This window comes from Bos mutus, chromosome 5, assembly GCF_027580195.1.
Source record: "Bos mutus isolate GX-2022 chromosome 5, NWIPB_WYAK_1.1, whole genome shotgun sequence".
NCBI lineage: Eukaryota > Metazoa > Chordata > Mammalia > Artiodactyla > Bovidae > Bos > Bos mutus.
The window spans coordinates 59890504-59908136 of NC_091621.1; the positions used below are offsets into that span (position 1 = coordinate 59890504).

The window sequence follows — 17633 nt, forward strand, 5'->3', positions numbered from 1 at the left end:
TCATTCTATTGCTCTTTTACTCACCCATTATTCCAGCAGCTAGTGATAACTATATGATCAGACCACTGACTTTCTCTTTCACTTTACTAATGCTACTTATGTCAATAACTCCTCTTTAATTTATAAGAAACATTTTGTCAAATATCCAATAATTAAACATTAAAAATTCTCCTGCGAGATTTCTCACAGTGTTTTAACTTCAAAGGAAAGCACAAGCAAAATACTTGCTATACATATTACCCTTTGTTGAAGTTAGTAAGAATTAGCAAGAATCTTATCAAGATAGGATCCCCTAAGTGATTAAATAATTCTGATGAATTAGGCAGTCTATGATATGAGTTAAGAGCACAGATTTCAGGAGGCAGAGCAGCTCTCACACTTTTGTAGCTAAATGACCCTTGGAGAATAATTTTGAAAATCTATTAGTTATAACTTTCTCTATTACAAAAAAACAAGGCAGGTGGAGCACAGAAGATTTTTTAGGGCAATGAAACTATTCTGTATAGTACTGTAATGACAGATAACATGTCATTCTACATTTGTCAAAAACATATAGAATACACAGCACAAAGAGTGAACCCTAATGTAAACTATGGCCTTTAAGGAATAATGACACGACCCTTATGGCAGAAAGTGAAGAGGAACTCAAAAGCCTCTTGATTAAAGTGAAAGTGGAGAGTGAAAAAGTTGGCTTAAAGCTCCACATTCAGAAAACGAAGATCATGGCAACCGGTCCCATCACTTCATGGGAAATAGATGGGGAAATAGTGGAAACAGTGTCAGACTTTATTTTTCTGGGCTCCAAAATCTCTGCAGATGGTGACTGCAGCCATGAAATTAAAAGACGCTTACTCCTTGGAAGGAAAGTTATGACCAACCTAGATAGCATATTCAAAAGCAGAGACATTACTTTGCCAACAAAGGTTCGTCTAGTCAAGGCTACGGTTTTTCCTGTGGTCATGTATGGATGTGAGAGTTGGACTGTGAAGAAGGCTGAGCGCTGAAGAATTGATGCTTTTGAACTGTGGTGTTGGAGAAGACTCTTGAGGGTCCCTTGGAGTGCAAGGAGATCCAATCAGTCCATTCTGAAGGAGATCAGCCGTGGGATTTCTTTGGAAGGAATGATGCTAAAGCTGAAACTCCAGTACTTTGGCCACCTCATGCAAAGAGTTGACTCACTGGAAAAGACTGTGATGCTGGGAGGGATTGGGGTCAGGAGGAGAAGGGGACGACAGAGGATGAGATGGCTGGATGGCATCACTGACTCGATGGACATGAGTCTGAGTGAACTCCGGGAGTTGGTGATGGACAGGGAGGCCTGGCGTGCTGCGATTCATGGGGTCGCAAAGAGTCAGACATAACTGAGCAACTGATCTGATCTGATCTGATTGGCTCATCAGTTGTCACATGTACAAGACAAGTTCAAGTTAACACAACCAGAGAAGTGTAGGAGGATAAGAGACTATATACCAATTCTATATCTTCTGCTCAATTTTTTTTGTAAACCTAAAACTGCTCTAAAACGAGCATTTATTATTTTTTAGTATGATGATAATAAAATCTATTTCATGTAATTACAGATTTATCTGAAAGGATACACATGAATAGTTGTTACAGTAGATAGGCATATTCTATGCTTATAATAAATGTTAACTTATTTTATTTGTAGAGTGTTGTTATTGCTCAGTCGCTAAGTTGTGTCCAACTCTGTGACCCCATGGACAGGCTTCTCTGTCCTCCACTATCTCTTGGAGTTTGCTCAAATTCATATTCATTGAGTTGGTGATGCCATCCAATCATCCCATCCTCTGTTGCCCTCTTCTTCTCCTGCCCTCAAACTTTTCCAGCATCAGGGTCTTTTCCACTGAGTTGGCTCTTTGCATCAGATGATCGAAGTACTGGAACTTCAGCTTTAGCATTAGTCCTTCATTGAATATTCAGATTTGATTTCCTTTAGGATTGACTGGTTTGATCTCTTTGCTGTCCAAGAGATTCTCAAGAGTCTTCTCCAACACCACAGTTCAAAAGCATTAATTCTCAGCGCTCAGCCTTCTTTAGTGTCCAGCGCTCATGTGAATTCATTCATGACTACTGGAAAAACCGTAGCTTTGAATATATAGACCTTCATCTGCAAAGTGATGACTCTGCTTTTTAATATGCTGTCTAGGTTTGTCATAGCTTTTCTTCCAAGGATCAAGCATCTTTTAATTTCATGGCTGCATTCACCATCTGCAGCAATTTTGGAGTCCAAGAAAATAAAATGTCGCTGCTTCCACTTTTTCCCCCTTCATTTGCTATGAAGTGATGGGACGGGTGCCATGATCTCAGTTTTTTGAATACTGAGTTTTAAGCCAGCTTTTTCATTCTCCTCTTTCATTCTCATCAAGAGGCTCTTTAGTTCCTCTTCACTTTCTGCCATTAGAGTGGCATCATGTGCATATCTGAACCCGTTGATATTACTCCCAGCAACCTTGATTCCAGCTCCTGATTCATCCAGCCTGGTATTTCACATGATGTACTCTGCATATATATATATATATATATATATATACGTCCATAGTATGCAATAAAATACAGAGTTCTGAATGACAAAGACTGTATCTTGCTTTATTCAGAGCCTCAAAACACTTGGTCAGTCTTTAAATCATCACTGGAAAATAAGATAGGAAGAACTTGCACAAGATAATAAAAGAAAGATACAAAATGAAAACTATCATTGATAAAGAGTCTGGACAAATGTTTTATACAAAAACATAAAGGCATCTGTGAACTTTCTTCCACTTAAGTTTTAAGGACAGAAGAGAAGAGAGTGGCTCACTTATCACTGTCACAGTAAGCAGTGTAGTAGAATCCTCACGTGTACACTCCACTGGCCAAGCAGCAGTGGGGTGGTGTAGTTGCTCAGTCATGACCGACTCTTGCGACCCCATGGACTATAACCCACCAGGCTCCTCTGTCCATGGGATTTTCCAGGCAAGAATACTGGAGTGGGTTGCCATTTCCTTCTCCAGAGGATCTTCCAGAGCCAGGGACTGAACCCAGGTCTCCTGCATCACAGGAAGATTCTTTACTGACTGAGCTAAAGCAACAGTATATAGGTTTAAAAAATAAATCAAAATTCAAAGGCCAGTCATCTCAGGTTACTCAAATGAACCCAGTGATTAAAAGACAGTGAGCCCTACCACCTCCTAGATGCAAAACAAATATATTGAAGGCCAGAACATTCTTTTTTGTGGGAAGTAGCAAACCACCAAGTAAAAACCCATCTTTCTACTTTGATCACTTTTTAGTCAAGTGCCAAATTATATGGAAAATAAAAGTCTCAGGAGAGTATATAAAATTCAAGATTCAGCCAGATGCATAAGCCAACCAAACACACATATCACTGGATCATAGGAAGGGTAGTAGGGAGGTAACACTAAGTTTAATCAAGTTTACTCTTTTCACTATTACTGTTTTAGAGGAACTTTGGTTAAAAAAGTAGAGAAGAAGAAAAAATCATGTCTCAGCAGGTTTTTTCTTGGCATCGTTTAGATTATGTCAGCATTTCTACAAGCAAGCATTATGGAATAGCCTCTGGTTATACAAAACCCCTCATATCAACCATCCTTACTCATTGCGTGTATTGTTTGGGGTGTTTGGACACTTGTGGTGTTTGAGAAAACCAAGAAAAAGGGACTGTGGTCAGTGTGACAAATAAGGGAAATGTGAGTGGAGTGGCTCAGTTTCCACTGCCAGGTCCATACTTATTGGCATATTCATTTGTTTTTTTAAGTTAAAATTTTATTGAATTCCTTGTGCTGTACTAAGTAGTAAGTATATAACCACTCAACTGAACCACACAGAGTGTCCCTTGCAAGTCCGAGTTGCAGGAAGTACATAGAAAACAAGTAACCCAATAAGCAAGGGAGTCAGCCGCAGAGAACTGAGGGCTAACAATGACTTTCTCTGATTCTCATTGAGGGATCTGGCCTGGAGCCGAACAAGCCTCTGTTTGAATCTTTTTGCCTCAGTTTATTTAGCTGTGTGACGCTGAGTATCTTTTGTAACATCTCTGAACCTCTTTTTCCTCACTTGGAAAGATGAACATAATACCAATTTTGAGGGGTTGCTAAAAATCGTTAAGTCAAGTGGATATTACCGGTTTCAGCAATTTTATATAATCGTCTGAGATTTTTAATTTCCTCATAATTTGGCACTTGAGTAAACAGTGATCAAAGGAGAAAGATGGGTTTTTACTTGGCAGCATAGAAAGCTCTGACATTCTTTGATTTTTCTCCTATCTCCTCAAAAAAAAAAAAAAAAAAAAAAATCATCCTTTCCACCTTGAAGGCCCACTATCTGGTTCCTAATTACCAAAATTCAAAAACACTTTGTAGAACTTCATGTCATGGTGGAAACTAAACTTCACAATTTTCCTTTAAAATGTCTCCCATTCCTATCACTTTCCCCTTCCTCCAATAAAAGACTCTTCCAGCTCACATCTTCAATGTTACTATAGATTTCAGATTTCTCGACTTACTTATAAAGTTTGCAGCACTTTACTGAGTATGAAAAACACAGACTCAAGATTAGTATCATTTAAATTCATGAAAAAAAGCATCCTCAAACGGAACTAGGCTTGGTCAGGTCCTCTTCTGATTGGCAGCAGTAAAACATTAATGTAAATATTCAGTAAAGTTTAGGTAGCCTGTTTTACAGCATATGATTAGTTGGCAGCACATTTATTTTGTTTTCTAATTAAACTGGATGCTACGTTCCCTGCTCAGAAACAGGCACCCACCTGAGCAGGTATACAAGGTAAAGAGCATCTCTTTTGACAGCTGATCAATGCTTTTTCCAACTACAAAATAAAGGAATATAAAAATAGATACTTACATAGTAATATTTACACATACACAATTCCTCCCAAACCTGGAGCTCCTGCTTAAGGAAGCACTCAGGAATATTAAACATGAGAGAATTATATACTATCAATGGCTTCAGCTTGAACTGTCTCATTTTTAAAAAATGTTAATCATACACCAATTTTTTTTACTTATTTTTAGTAGCAAATCACTCATTATATCTACCACCCTACACACGTGTGTTTTGATGTCATAGCTTAGAACTGCTATTTTACTGAATGACCTGAAAATATCAAGATTCTACATTCTTGCATATATATATTTGTAATGTAAGTAGCATACTAATCTTGTCCTCTAAACTAGATTACTCCCTTAAGACTTTACTTTTTCTTCTATAGTCATCCAAATATTCTATAAATATAATGATCAGTCAACAAATGAACAGGCTACCACTATTTTCTTGTACATAACTTAATAGCATATAGTAACTCTTTAGTTATTCACGTGGTCACATTTTCAGTAAACTACAGAGCTATGAATAAAGCAGTAATTTCTCCACTTTACATATGGAAACTGTCACATGAGCTAAGGTCTGTGCTGTGCTTAGTCACTCAGTTGTGTCCAACTCTTTGCAACCCCATGGACTGTAGCCTGCCAGGCACCACTGTCCATGGGGATTCTCCAGATAGGAATACTGGAGTAGGTTGCTGTGCCCTCCTCCAGGGAATCTTTCCAACTCAGGGATTGAACCCAAGCCTCCTGATAAACCATAAAAAGTGGTCCTCAGACTAGCCTGATTCTCATCCAAATATTTATATCCCAATAAGGGATTACTTGTGTCTTCAGCATTGGTAGGAACACCAGTTGTGGGCATGGGTGTTCAGTCGTATCCAACTTTTTTGCAATCTCGTGGACTATACAGCCTTCTAGGCTCCTCTGTCCATGGGACTCCAGGCAAGAATAAGTGGGTTGAATTTCTTTCTCCAAGGACCTTCCTAACCCAGGGATCAAACCCCTGTCTTCTGCATCTCCTGCAATGGCAGGCAGATTCTTTACCACTGAGTCAACTAGGCAACCCAGTAACATCAGTTGGAATAATACAAAAAATAAACCAGAGGATTTTCCTTGGGTCACCCTACTCCTATTTAGATGCTGCTTTAAGTTTACTGTAGAAGAGTCTCTTTCTGCAATTGTGATCCTGCAGTCACTTTCATACATTTAGCGTTTATTTTGGGGGAATGTCTGACAATGGTAACTGTTGGTCACTCACTCAAATGTGTATCTACATGTACAAGAAATAAGAAAGGGAAGCAGCCAATAAAATGGATCTAAAAGCTTATATGGGCTCCCCTGGTAGTAAAGAATCTGCCTGCACTGCAGAAGACCTGGGTTCTCCCCTGGAGAAGGGAATGGCAACCCACTCCAGTATTCTTGCCTGAAGAATTCCATAGACAGGGGAATCTTTGTCTAGTGGGCTATAGTCCTTGGGGTCACAAAGAGTTGGACACAACTGAGCATGCAAAAGCGTATATGCAACTTAGTGTGTGCATGCTCAGTCCCAAGCTCCTCTGTCCATGCAATTTTCCAGGCAAGAATACTGGAGTGGGTTGCTATTTCCCAGTCCAGGGGATCTTACCCACCCAAGGATTGAACCCACGTCTCTTGCGTCTCCTTCATTGTCAGGTGGATTCTTTACCACTGTGCCACCTGGGAAGCCAAAAAGCTTATACATAGTTTAGTAAATGTGTTGTTTGCACCTGCATTATAGTTTGAGTGCAAGAGGAAAAGCAATAAAACAGCCTTGGAAAAATAATTTGTGGAGGTCCTCATTTACAAACAGAAGAAGCATTGCTTGACAGTACATCTTAACATTATTATTTATATATGAAGTGTCTTCAGGATATAAAACATTTTCTCCTCATAAGAAATAGATCATTAAAAAAAAATCTAACAATTGAATTAAATCTTACTAATGAAGATGATTTACATCAAACCATTTAGTTCTAAAGTCCCTCTCTAAGTCATTATGCATAATCAGCCAGAGGTAACCCTAATGAAAGGCAAAGTGAAGGGGTAAGGACAATGATAACCTTCAGAATGAAATGCTTTATTATTATACTACTACAGTATTTACCATCAAATCATCAGGGACCCAAAATCTGATGATGACGTTCATTTTTTAGGGGCAGAATACTATTTCTTCTAGAAAGTTTTAAAAATAGAAGAATAATGCTACAAAAAAAAAAAAAGAATGTGGCTAAACAGGTTAATGATAATAGTTTGTGGTTCTCACTGAATTATGCCTCAAGTTTCACCTTCTATAATTCTCAGGTCTTTTGTGATCTCTTTCCTAAATGTCCCAAAGCAGAAGCCACTTCATAGACACTTGGAATATGTCATTAAGCCTAAACATATGTCAAATTAAGGGCAGCCAGTGGGGACAAGGGTAGCATCCAGAAGAAGTGTTGAGACCTCAGCAGGGAGGTATGGCTCTGGGGCCTGCCTGGGCAAGGCTGGTGCCCAGAAACACAACTCCCAGACCTGAACAAGGCTTCCCTGAAACCCATCCCCGGTCCCACTGCAGAGCCATCATACTTCAGGGTGAGGAATTAGCTCAGACCCGGTTGACTTGGGCAGCTTCCTTCCTAGCTTTCTTTATTTTTTTTTAATTTAAATTTATTTATTTTAATTGGAGGCTAATTACTTTACAATATTGTATTGGTTTTGCCATACATCAACATGAATCCGCCACAGATGTACATGTGCTCCCCATCCTGAACCCCCCTCCCACCTCCCTCTCCGTACCATCCCTCTGGGTCATCCCAGTGCACCAGCCCCAAGCATCCTGTATCCTGCATCGAACCTGGACTGGCAATTCGTTTCTTATATGATATTATACATGTTTCAATGCCATTCTCCCAAATCATCCCACCCTCTCCCTCTCCCAGAGTCCAAAAGACTGTTCTATACATCTGTGTCTCTTTTGCTGTCTCACATACAGGGTTATCGTTACCCCCTTTCTAAATTCCATATATATATATATGTATCCAAATCCTGAAAGATGATGCTGTGAAAGTGCTGCACTGAATATGTCAGCAACTTTGGAAAACTCAGCAGTGGCCACAGGACTGGAAAAGGTCAGTTTTCATTCCAATCCCAAAGAAAGGCAATGCCAAAGAATGCTCAAACTACCGCACAATTGCACTCATCTCACACGCTAGTAAAGTAATGCTCAAAATTCTCCAAGCCAGGCTTCAGCAATATGTGAACCGTGAACTTCCTGATGTTCAAGCTGGTTTTAGAAAAGGCAGAGGAACCAGAGATCAAATTGCCAACATCCGCTGGATCATAGAAAAAGCAAGAAGAGTTCCAGAAAAACATGTATTTCTGCTTTATTGACTATGCCAAAGCCTTTGACTGTGTGGATCACAATAAACTGTGGACAATTCTGAAAGAGATGGGAATACCAGACCACCTGATCTGCCTCTTGAGAAATTTATATGCAGGTCAGGAAGCAACAGTTAGAACTGGACATGGAACAACAGACTGGTTCCAAATAGGAAAAGGAGTACGTCAAGGCTGTATATTGTCACCCTGTTTATTTAACTTATATGCAGAGTACCTCATGAGAAACGCTGGACTGGAAGAAACACAAACTGGAATCAAGATTGCCGGGAGAAATATCAATAACCTAAGATATGCAGATGACACCACCCTTATGGCAGAAAGTGAAGAGGAACTCAAAAGCCTCTTGATAAAAGTGAAAGTGGAGAGTGAAAAAGTTGGCTTAAAGCTCCACATTCAGAAAGCGAAGATCATGGCACCCGGTCCCACCACTTCATGGGAAATAGATGGGGAAACAGTGGAAACAGTGTCAGACTTTATTTTTCTGGGCTCCAAAATCACTACAGATGGTGACTGCAGCCATGAAATTAAAAGACGCTTACTCCTTGGAAGGAAAGTTATGACCAACCTAGATAGCATATTCAAAAGCAGAGACATTACTTTGCCAACAAAGGTTCATCTAGTCAAGGCTATGGTTTTTCCTGTGGTCATGTATGGATGTGAGAGTTGGACTGTGAAGAAGGCTGAGCACCGAAGAATTGATGCTTTTGAACTGTGATGTTGGAGAAGACTCTTGAGAGTCCCTTGGAGTGCAAGGAGATCCAATTAGTCCATTCTGAAAGAGATCAGCCCTGGGATTTCTTTGGAAGGAATGATGCTAAAGCTGAAACTCCAGTACTTTGGCCACCTCATGTGAAGAGTTGACTCATTGGAAAATGCTGGGAGGGATTGGGGTCAGGAGGAGAAGGGGACGACAGAGGATGAGATGGCTGGATGGCATCGCTGACTTGATGGACGTGAGTCTCAGTGAACTCCGGGAGTTGGTGATGGACAGGGAGGCCTGGCGTGCTGCGATTCATGGCGTCAAAAAGAGTCAGACATAACTGAGTGACTGATCTGATCTGATGTATACTGTATTGGTGTTTTTCTTTCTGGCTTACTTTACTCTGTATAATAGGCTCCAGTTTCATTCACCTCATTAGAACTGATTCAAATGCACGATGGAGTATTACTCAGTCATTAAAAAGAATGCATTTAATCACTTCCTAGCTTTCTGAATACCAATAAGCCTTCAGATTTAGGTGAACCTTTGGACGGGAGGAGGCCGCAAAACTGGTTGAAATGAAATGGCAGACAAAGTGGGATAAAAGACTGCAGCAGACTGAATTTCATTTGAAGAAGTTATAGTGCAGCAGCCATATGCAGCTGGTATTCTGGCTTCAATGCCAAACGTGTTACCTGAGCAACAGGCACAAATCAGCAGCTTGTTAATAACAAAATATAAGGGTCGATATCCCTAAAAAAGGTATGTTACATTTACTCAATATTCAATTTACCTAAAAGGTAAATTAATGCATTGAGATATTAATCATCTATTAGAAACATTGCTCCCAAATTACAGACCTCAGTATTCCTGATGGCTCATTAGAAACTGCACTCAGCTAGCACATAGCTAAAGGACAGAAAAAGACAGTAAGATATTCCCGGAAGCAATTTGTTATGCCTCAAAACTTTTAAGTCACAGATACACTTGGCTAAACAATTTTATCTCTTGTTATTTGTACTAAGGAAATACCTGTAAATTCCAAGAGGTAGCTATTTATTTTCATTACAGCATTGTTTATACAAATTCAGTGTCTACCAGCATGGACTTGGTTAACCACATGCCATTTCAAGGAAATATGTATCTATTAAAATGATTTTGTAGAAAGTATTTAAACCACCAGATATTTCATGATCCATGGCTAAATGAAATAAGCGGGTTGTAAGATGCTGCTTATGTTCTAGTTAGCTATTGTTTTAATGAAAGAGGAGGCTAGCACTACCTTTATCAATACTGGCTCATTTTACTGCTGGATTTCAAAGGTGAATGAGAGGGTTGTTTCTCTGGGATCTTAAGACTGATGCAGAGGGAAGTACATACCTAAAGTAAACTATTAAAAAAATATTGCTGTGTTAGTGTCAAACTAAGTGTTCTGAGCACACAGAACAACTTCATCCACTGGAAAGGGAATTCATCAGAGATGTGGCATTTCACTACACAGAAATGAATTAAGCTCCTGCTGTGTACCATGCTGTGTTACAGTCCTGGTAATCAAGATGAAGTTCCTGCCCTCCTGCAGTTCACACTCTAGTGGTGGAATGGTAGTTCACACAGGAGCAGTGACACCGTCGGTCTAAACTAGTTTGGTAAAAAAAAATAACAGGCTAATGTGAGAGAGCAACACACACTAGGGGTGGGATGGAGTTTGAGAAAGTCATCAAGAAAAGTCTCTGCTGACGCTGGAAAAGCAACCTAAGTAAAGGAAGTGAGTGAACCATGCAAAGACGTGGCATGTTTGGAACATTAGAGCCTAACAAGAAAACCAATATGGCGGCAGGGGAGTAAACTCCACGAAGAATCACAGGAAATGAGTGTGAGACACTGGAGTGATCAGGTTGCCTAGGGCAAAGTAGTCACTGTAAGGAGTCTGGAGTTAACTTTTTGTTTTGGTAGTAAAAGTCACAGTTTCAACATTAGATGTCACATGTTGCTTTGAGGCGTAGCATTTCCTTGGTGTTAACCAGCAAAGCCACCGAACAGCCTCTGGGAACTACACAGAATATGGAACACTTTATGAATGTATGTCACTCTTGTGTGAGGGCCATGATAATCCTCTCTGCATCATCTCAATTTTAGTGTATGTGCTGCTGAAGCAAGCCCTGGAATTTCTCTTAACTAGAACAGAACACCATGGAGGATTTTAGATAGAAGCACAACATGATCTCACATATTTTTACAAAAAAAAAAAAACAAAAAAACTGAGATCTTGACGGAAAACTGACTGCATCAGGCATAGAAAAAAGGGGGACCACTTAGAAGGTTGTTAATACTCCATGGCAAAGACTAGGGTAAAAGCAGTGGAGCCAGTGAGATGTGGTTAGATGTGGAGTATCTTGTAGATATATGACTGATAAGATTGGATATAGGTATAACATAAAAACAGGAGTCAAAGATGACTCCATAGCTTTGGCTTGTGGCACCTAGGTGAATGCAGGTATCATTTATACACATGAAAAAGATTTCTTGAGAGCAAGTGTTGGTAGGAAGGTACATGTGTCATCGAGCAACCAATTCCTATTTTTGAGATGCTACAGCAGGAGAGTGTGGAGGACTAATTCAGAAAGCCTGACCAGAGAGGAAGTCACAGATCAAGCCTTGGCAAAAACACCAGCTATCTGGTAGCTTCCCTGAGAAGAAGTTAAAAGAAAACTTGCAAGAATGCCAAGAGGAAAGCAAAAACAGAAAAAAGGGGAAAAAAACAAAATCAAACAAAAACAAAACAAGCCTTCTATTTAAAGCATGGTTTCAGTAAAAGAGAAGAAAAATATATTAAATTACTGTTTAAAATAAGTAGCTTGACTTTCACAAATATTTTAAATATTTTATTAGTAAAAATATATATGTTGCTTTCTATACATCTTTGACATTTATGAGTAAAAAAAAGTTAAGATTTTAGCATATTAATACAAATAGCCAATTTCCAAAATATTACATAATGAAAGATGTTTAGCTTTATTCAGATATCCCGTTATATAACAAATTTTTACTTCCTTTCTACCTCTGTTCACTTGCATATTTTCCCTTCAAGCTTAAAGAGGTCATCCACACGTACTACAATAACATTTCAATACGAGATAATTAATTTGATAGAATACAACCACATCTTAAGCTCTATCTGGGGAAATTGCTTTGGCTGTTACATTGCATTGCTACCCTAAACTCAGTTAAGTTAAAACTCTTCTCCATCTATAATATAAATTTATGAGAATATTTCATTATTAAAATGTCTGAGGATGCTGTGGTGAAGTAGAAATTTTCTTTAAACACATTTATAACTAAATTGCAGATATATATATATCCTAAAATTTTACTTTAGAATTATGAAATCATTTTTAAATATCAAAATCAGCTATCTTTAGACTTCAGAATAGTACACAGAATTTCTCTTTGACTCATAAATTAAATAGAAAAATATGTGTTTGTAGTTAAAACAATGAACTTTCAGCAATCCATTAAGTTTATTCATTGATTTCCTTAATCCAACTACTATTTACTGGGAGTCAGACATGCCTGAAGCAACTTAGCAGCAGTAGCAGAAGCAGAGTTAAGCACTGGGATGAGAATGGTGAATTAGGAACAACCTTTGCCTTCAAGCCTTTAAGCCACTTAAAATTGGCTTCCCTGGTGGCTCAGACGGTAAAGCCTCTGCCCGCAATGCCGGAGACCCGGGTTCAATTCCTGGTTCGGGAAGATCTCCTGGAGAAGGAAATGACAATCTACTCCAGCACTCTTGCCTGGAAAATCCCATGGAGGGAGGAGCCTGATAGGCCACAGTCCGTGGGGTCACAAAGAGCTGGACACAACTGAGCGACTTCACTGTCTTTTGCCTTCATGAAGAGTCCAAAACTGTAGGTGTCATGCGTACAACGTAATATTCTAAGTGAATTTCATTTAGAATTAGTTGAAGTACTTGGGAAAGTCTTTCAAAGGAAGTCCTGCTTGCTCTAAAAAATCTGAGAGCTGTGTGATTAACTAGTTGAAGGGAGACAAAAATACGTGAAGTAGAGACACAACAAAGGTAACATCTCTATGGCAAAAACACTGCATGAACCCAGGCTGAGGGAGGCAGAGAGAAGGAATAGAGGTGGGCTATTGAAAAGGTTGAAGGTAGAGCCCACCTTCAGATGGATTACATGAAGGAGTTTGCCCTTATCTGTTTTGTCAACATCACTTCTGAGGGTTGTGTGGGTAACAGTTGTAATGGGAACAGAAGGGATGCAGGCAGATTAATCCAGGCTTTTAAAGGACAGTGATTGGGCTGATAATGGAGAGGAAGATTAGTGGACTGACAGGAGAGATATTTAGGTCATACAGACAGGATTACAAGATGGATAGGAGAGGGAGAGGGTGTGAGATGGAGGTCACAAAGATGACCTCAAGGTTTCTGATCCTGAAACTGAGATAAAGTAGGTAAATAATGGAAAAAGACCAGGTTAAGGGAGGAAAATCACAAGCTCAGTTCTGAGAATTATACAGTACCATTGAGACATCTGAGCTGTCAAAGATGTGGTTTGTTAGTCAGGCTGAATCAAGAGAACTGAAGTAAGGTAAAACAGCATTTCAAGAAGACATGAGTAGTCAATTATGTCAATTTCTGAAAAACTCCCAGTGGGTTTAGTGACACAGAGATCAGACACTAGTAAGTTCAGTAAGGTGTATTTTTACAGAATAATAGGTCTTGAAGCCAGAAGGAGTGGGGGTAAGTCTGGGGAGAGGGTTGAGGAAACTGATGCCCTCAGTCAATATGTCTGGCTCTGAAGGACAAGGGACGTGATCATGTCAGTAGAAGAGAATGAGACATATTGAGTGTTTGGAAAAAGAACACAGAAAATCAAAACATAAATTGGAACTGGAAATAAAGATTAATGTGTAGATTTACTTTTTCATAGTTGAATTGAAAATGAAAAGAGAAAACCTCGAAATTCTAGAATTCTTAGTTAACTTTCCAATTATAACCAAGGCCAAAATAAACCAGCCTGGAATTCTTTAAACTGAGTCTTTTCCTTCTGGGTCCCCTAAGAGAACACTCGATTCCTGCTTTTGTTGTGACCCTTACCAGACCCTTACCATATGCACTCTTATTCCCACTTGTAATCTCTTCTAATCATAAACCACTGTAGGAGATTGATTTAGTCAACACTTAGCCAAAGGCTGGGGCTTCCCTGGTGGCTCAGACAGCAAAAGCATCTGCCTACAATGCGGGAGACCCGGGTTCAATCCCTGGGTTGGGAAGATCCCCGGGAGAAGGAAATGGCAACCCACTCCAGTATTCTTGCCTGGAAAATCTCATGGATAGAGGAGCCTGGCAGGCTCCAGTCCATGGGGTCGCAAAGAGTTGGACACGACTGAGCGACTTCAGTTTTAGCCAAGGGCCAGATGTTGTGTGTGTGAAGTCTCTTCAGTCATGTCTGACTCTTTGTGACCCGATGGACTATGGCCCTCCAGGCTCCTCTGTCCATGGGCTTCTCCAGGCAAAAATACTGGAGTGGGTTGCCATGCCCTCCTCCAGGGGATCTTCCCGACCCAGGAATCGAACCTGAAACTCATACAACTCATGCCTGGGCAGGTAGGTTCTTTACTACTAGCACCACCTGGAAAGCTGCCAGATACATGGTAGGCAGTCATAAACGCATGAAAACTTTAAATATACTGGAAAAGAAAATACTGAAAACACACTTCCTACTCTCATTGGGAAGTCCTGTTGCCTCCATGAAAGAGCGTGTAGGCTTCAGCGGGTAAATCTGAGAACATCATGAGGCTCGAGTGATACCCAGAAGGTCACTCCTGTCACTGTCAATACCTCGTCCAGACAAGGGGAAGAAAAGAGAAACCACAGTTTCAATTAGCCTTCCGTGGTCCAAAGATGGCGCCACAAGTTCACAGAAAGTAGACAGGACACTTTAGATGGACAAAGCGGTCCACGTGACCTCCGTTTCAGGAGTCAGTCATCGGAAAGCCCCCAGATTTAGCTCCTGCAGCAACTTCAACCATCCGGCTGCGCTGTTTGTGCAAATGGGTGCTTCTTGTTTGTCATGAGAAATTGCTGGACTGCTCCATCCCAAACTGTTTAGCTATGATGTGGAAAGCTGCTACGCTGATTGGTCCCCAAGAGGCAGCCTTGGCTCACAGAGCTCAGAACCGACACTCGTGCTCAGCAGTTAAACCCCATGGGGATGGTTAGGAAAGCTGCTCTGTGAGAGTGGAGAGCAGGAGTGCCAACAACAGCTGCATTGCAGCTGGGTCGCAAAGCAGAACAAGCAATCCCCTGACACCATAAAAGGTGGTGGATGACGGGCAGGCGATCTCTGCACCTCCATTTGTCCCTGGCAGGCTGCCACGACTCTAAAATCCAAATGCTCTCACAAGAAGATAAAGCCAGATGTAAATAATTCCCTAATTTCATACCTATTTTTGGTCGAAATCTTCAGCAGTAAGGATAGAGAGGCTTATTTAACTTATTAAGATGTAACTCTCTTTGATGACTGAACCAGTGTACTGCATAAAAGCACTGGATTCAGTCACAGAAAGTGTTAGTCACTCAGTCGTGTCTGACTCTTTGTGACCCATGGACTGTAGCCCACCAGGCTCCTCTGTCTATGGAATTCTCCAGGAAAGAATACTGGAACGGGTAGCCTTCTCCTTCTCCAGAGCATCTGCCCAACCCAGGGATCAAACCCAGGTCTTCTGTATTGCAGGCAAATTCTCTACCATCTGAGCACACCAGGAACCTGAATTCTAGTCTGGTTCTGATACCAAGAAGATGAATCACCAAGGAAAGCCACTAATTTGAATAGGTTTTGCTTTTCTCAATTGTCAATCAAAGGACTGATTAAACTCTACTGGCTTAAAAAACAGAGTTCAATTCAGGGAAGTCATCATTGGTTAAAAATTCAGATTAAAGAAAGTTAAGCTCTTAATTCACATCATACTCCTTTGCTTCCATTGTTTTTCAATCCATGACAGAGAAAAGGAATGCCAGTTCCTTTTCTCCTAGATCCAGCCAGCTGACACTGAGACTGGGGATAGTAGCCAAGACCTAAAATCCACTGTATTTTAATTTACTAACAAACAAAATTAAATGGAATTGGAATGAATGACCCCCTTATTTTCTTCTGAAAGGACTTTAAGGTAAAGATGCCTATCAAAGGTAAAATGTCCTGAAAGTGAAAGCGGCTCAGTAGTGTCCAGCTCTTTAGGACCCCATGGACCATACAGTCCATGGAATTCTCCAGGCCAGAATACTGGAGTGGGTAGCCTATCCCTTCTCCAGTGGATCTTCCTGACCCAGGAATCAAACCAGGGTCTCCTGCATTGCAGGAGGATTCTTTACCAACTGAGCTATAAGGGAAGCCAAAACGTCCTAGAAAGGTTCTTATACAAACCAGACCACATGCATATTGAAACGGTATACTGTGCTTCTCATTTTGTAAGTGATTCTCAGAAGTAATTCTGGTTTGCCTAAAACTACTCTATGTCCACTGTTATAGTGTAAAAATAATAGCCAACCCTTCCTGGTTTGGACAAATATTCTATAGTTACCCTAATTCTTGTTTCCCTCTCATAAGTATTCACCTAAATCAGACAAGTCGACAATGGCTTGCAATTGCAGTGACACTGCAATATCAGCTGCAACCAGGAGACCCGATAGCAGCGTCGGTGAGGTCTTACGGTGACCTCAGCTTCCTATTTCCGCCACACTCCCAACAAAGAAGACATGAACAAAGATATCCTTTCACAGCACAAGGCCATCTGATCTTTGTCAAGCGTAATTAAGTTTCCATTCATCTCTGCTTCCCCAAGGCAGATTTTTCTGGGAGTCTGTTGTCCTAGCACATTGCAATTCTACTTTCTCTTTACAGGTTATATGAGAAGAAAAGAAACACTCTAAGAGCAGCTTACTACGTGCCAGGTGCTATTCCAGGCACTTTCTCTGTATCGTCATATTAAATCCTTGTATTACACCTGAGATATTATTATTATCATCTGTTTTACAAAATAAGAAACTGAGGGACAGTGAGATTAGTCTACTTTGTCCAAGGCACAAAAGCTTGATTCGTCAGAACTGGGGTTCAAACAGAGACAATCTGATTTCACAGTTAAGGTATTACATTATTGACCTGGTCCAGAAGTTTATTATGAGGAATCATTATGCTATTTAAAGATGAGCTTTACGGAGTAGGTCCACCCATACACTCATGTACCCACCCACCCCCATCCCTCAGCAGAGATTCAGAAAGTATCCACTGTATGCCAAGCATGGTGTCAGGCAATGGATTATGAGATGACTCCTGCTCTTATAGACTGAATAATACCATGGTGACTCTGGAAATGGGCGTTTATCAATTGCAGGATCATACTTAAAAAGGCTCTCATTGTACATAGTACCTAAGGAGAAAACAGAAACCAAGGAATCTGTTGTGTCTGAGCAAGTCCAATGCGGGGAGGGCTCAAAAAGGAGGTATCATACTTCAGCTGGTTCACAGACAGAGCAAAAATTGGCCAAGCATCGAGACAATAGGCTACCTGCTCAGTCCAAGTGCTGGTGGCTTACAAGTTCTCTTTACAATATCCAAATTCAGGAAATTATTTTCAAAGTCAGTCTAATGGAGAAAACGTTC

The 17633-nt window shown here is 40.3% G+C and overlaps 1 protein-coding gene and 1 pseudogene across 2 annotated transcripts in view; both read right to left on the reverse strand.

Annotated features, from left to right (window-relative positions):
- TMTC2 (transmembrane O-mannosyltransferase targeting cadherins 2) overlaps window positions 1-17633 on the reverse strand; it is a 416762-nt gene that overhangs the window by 93045 nt on the left and 306084 nt on the right. The window lies entirely within an intron of this gene.
- On the reverse strand, window positions 11011-11111 carry LOC138988028 (U6 spliceosomal RNA; annotated as a pseudogene).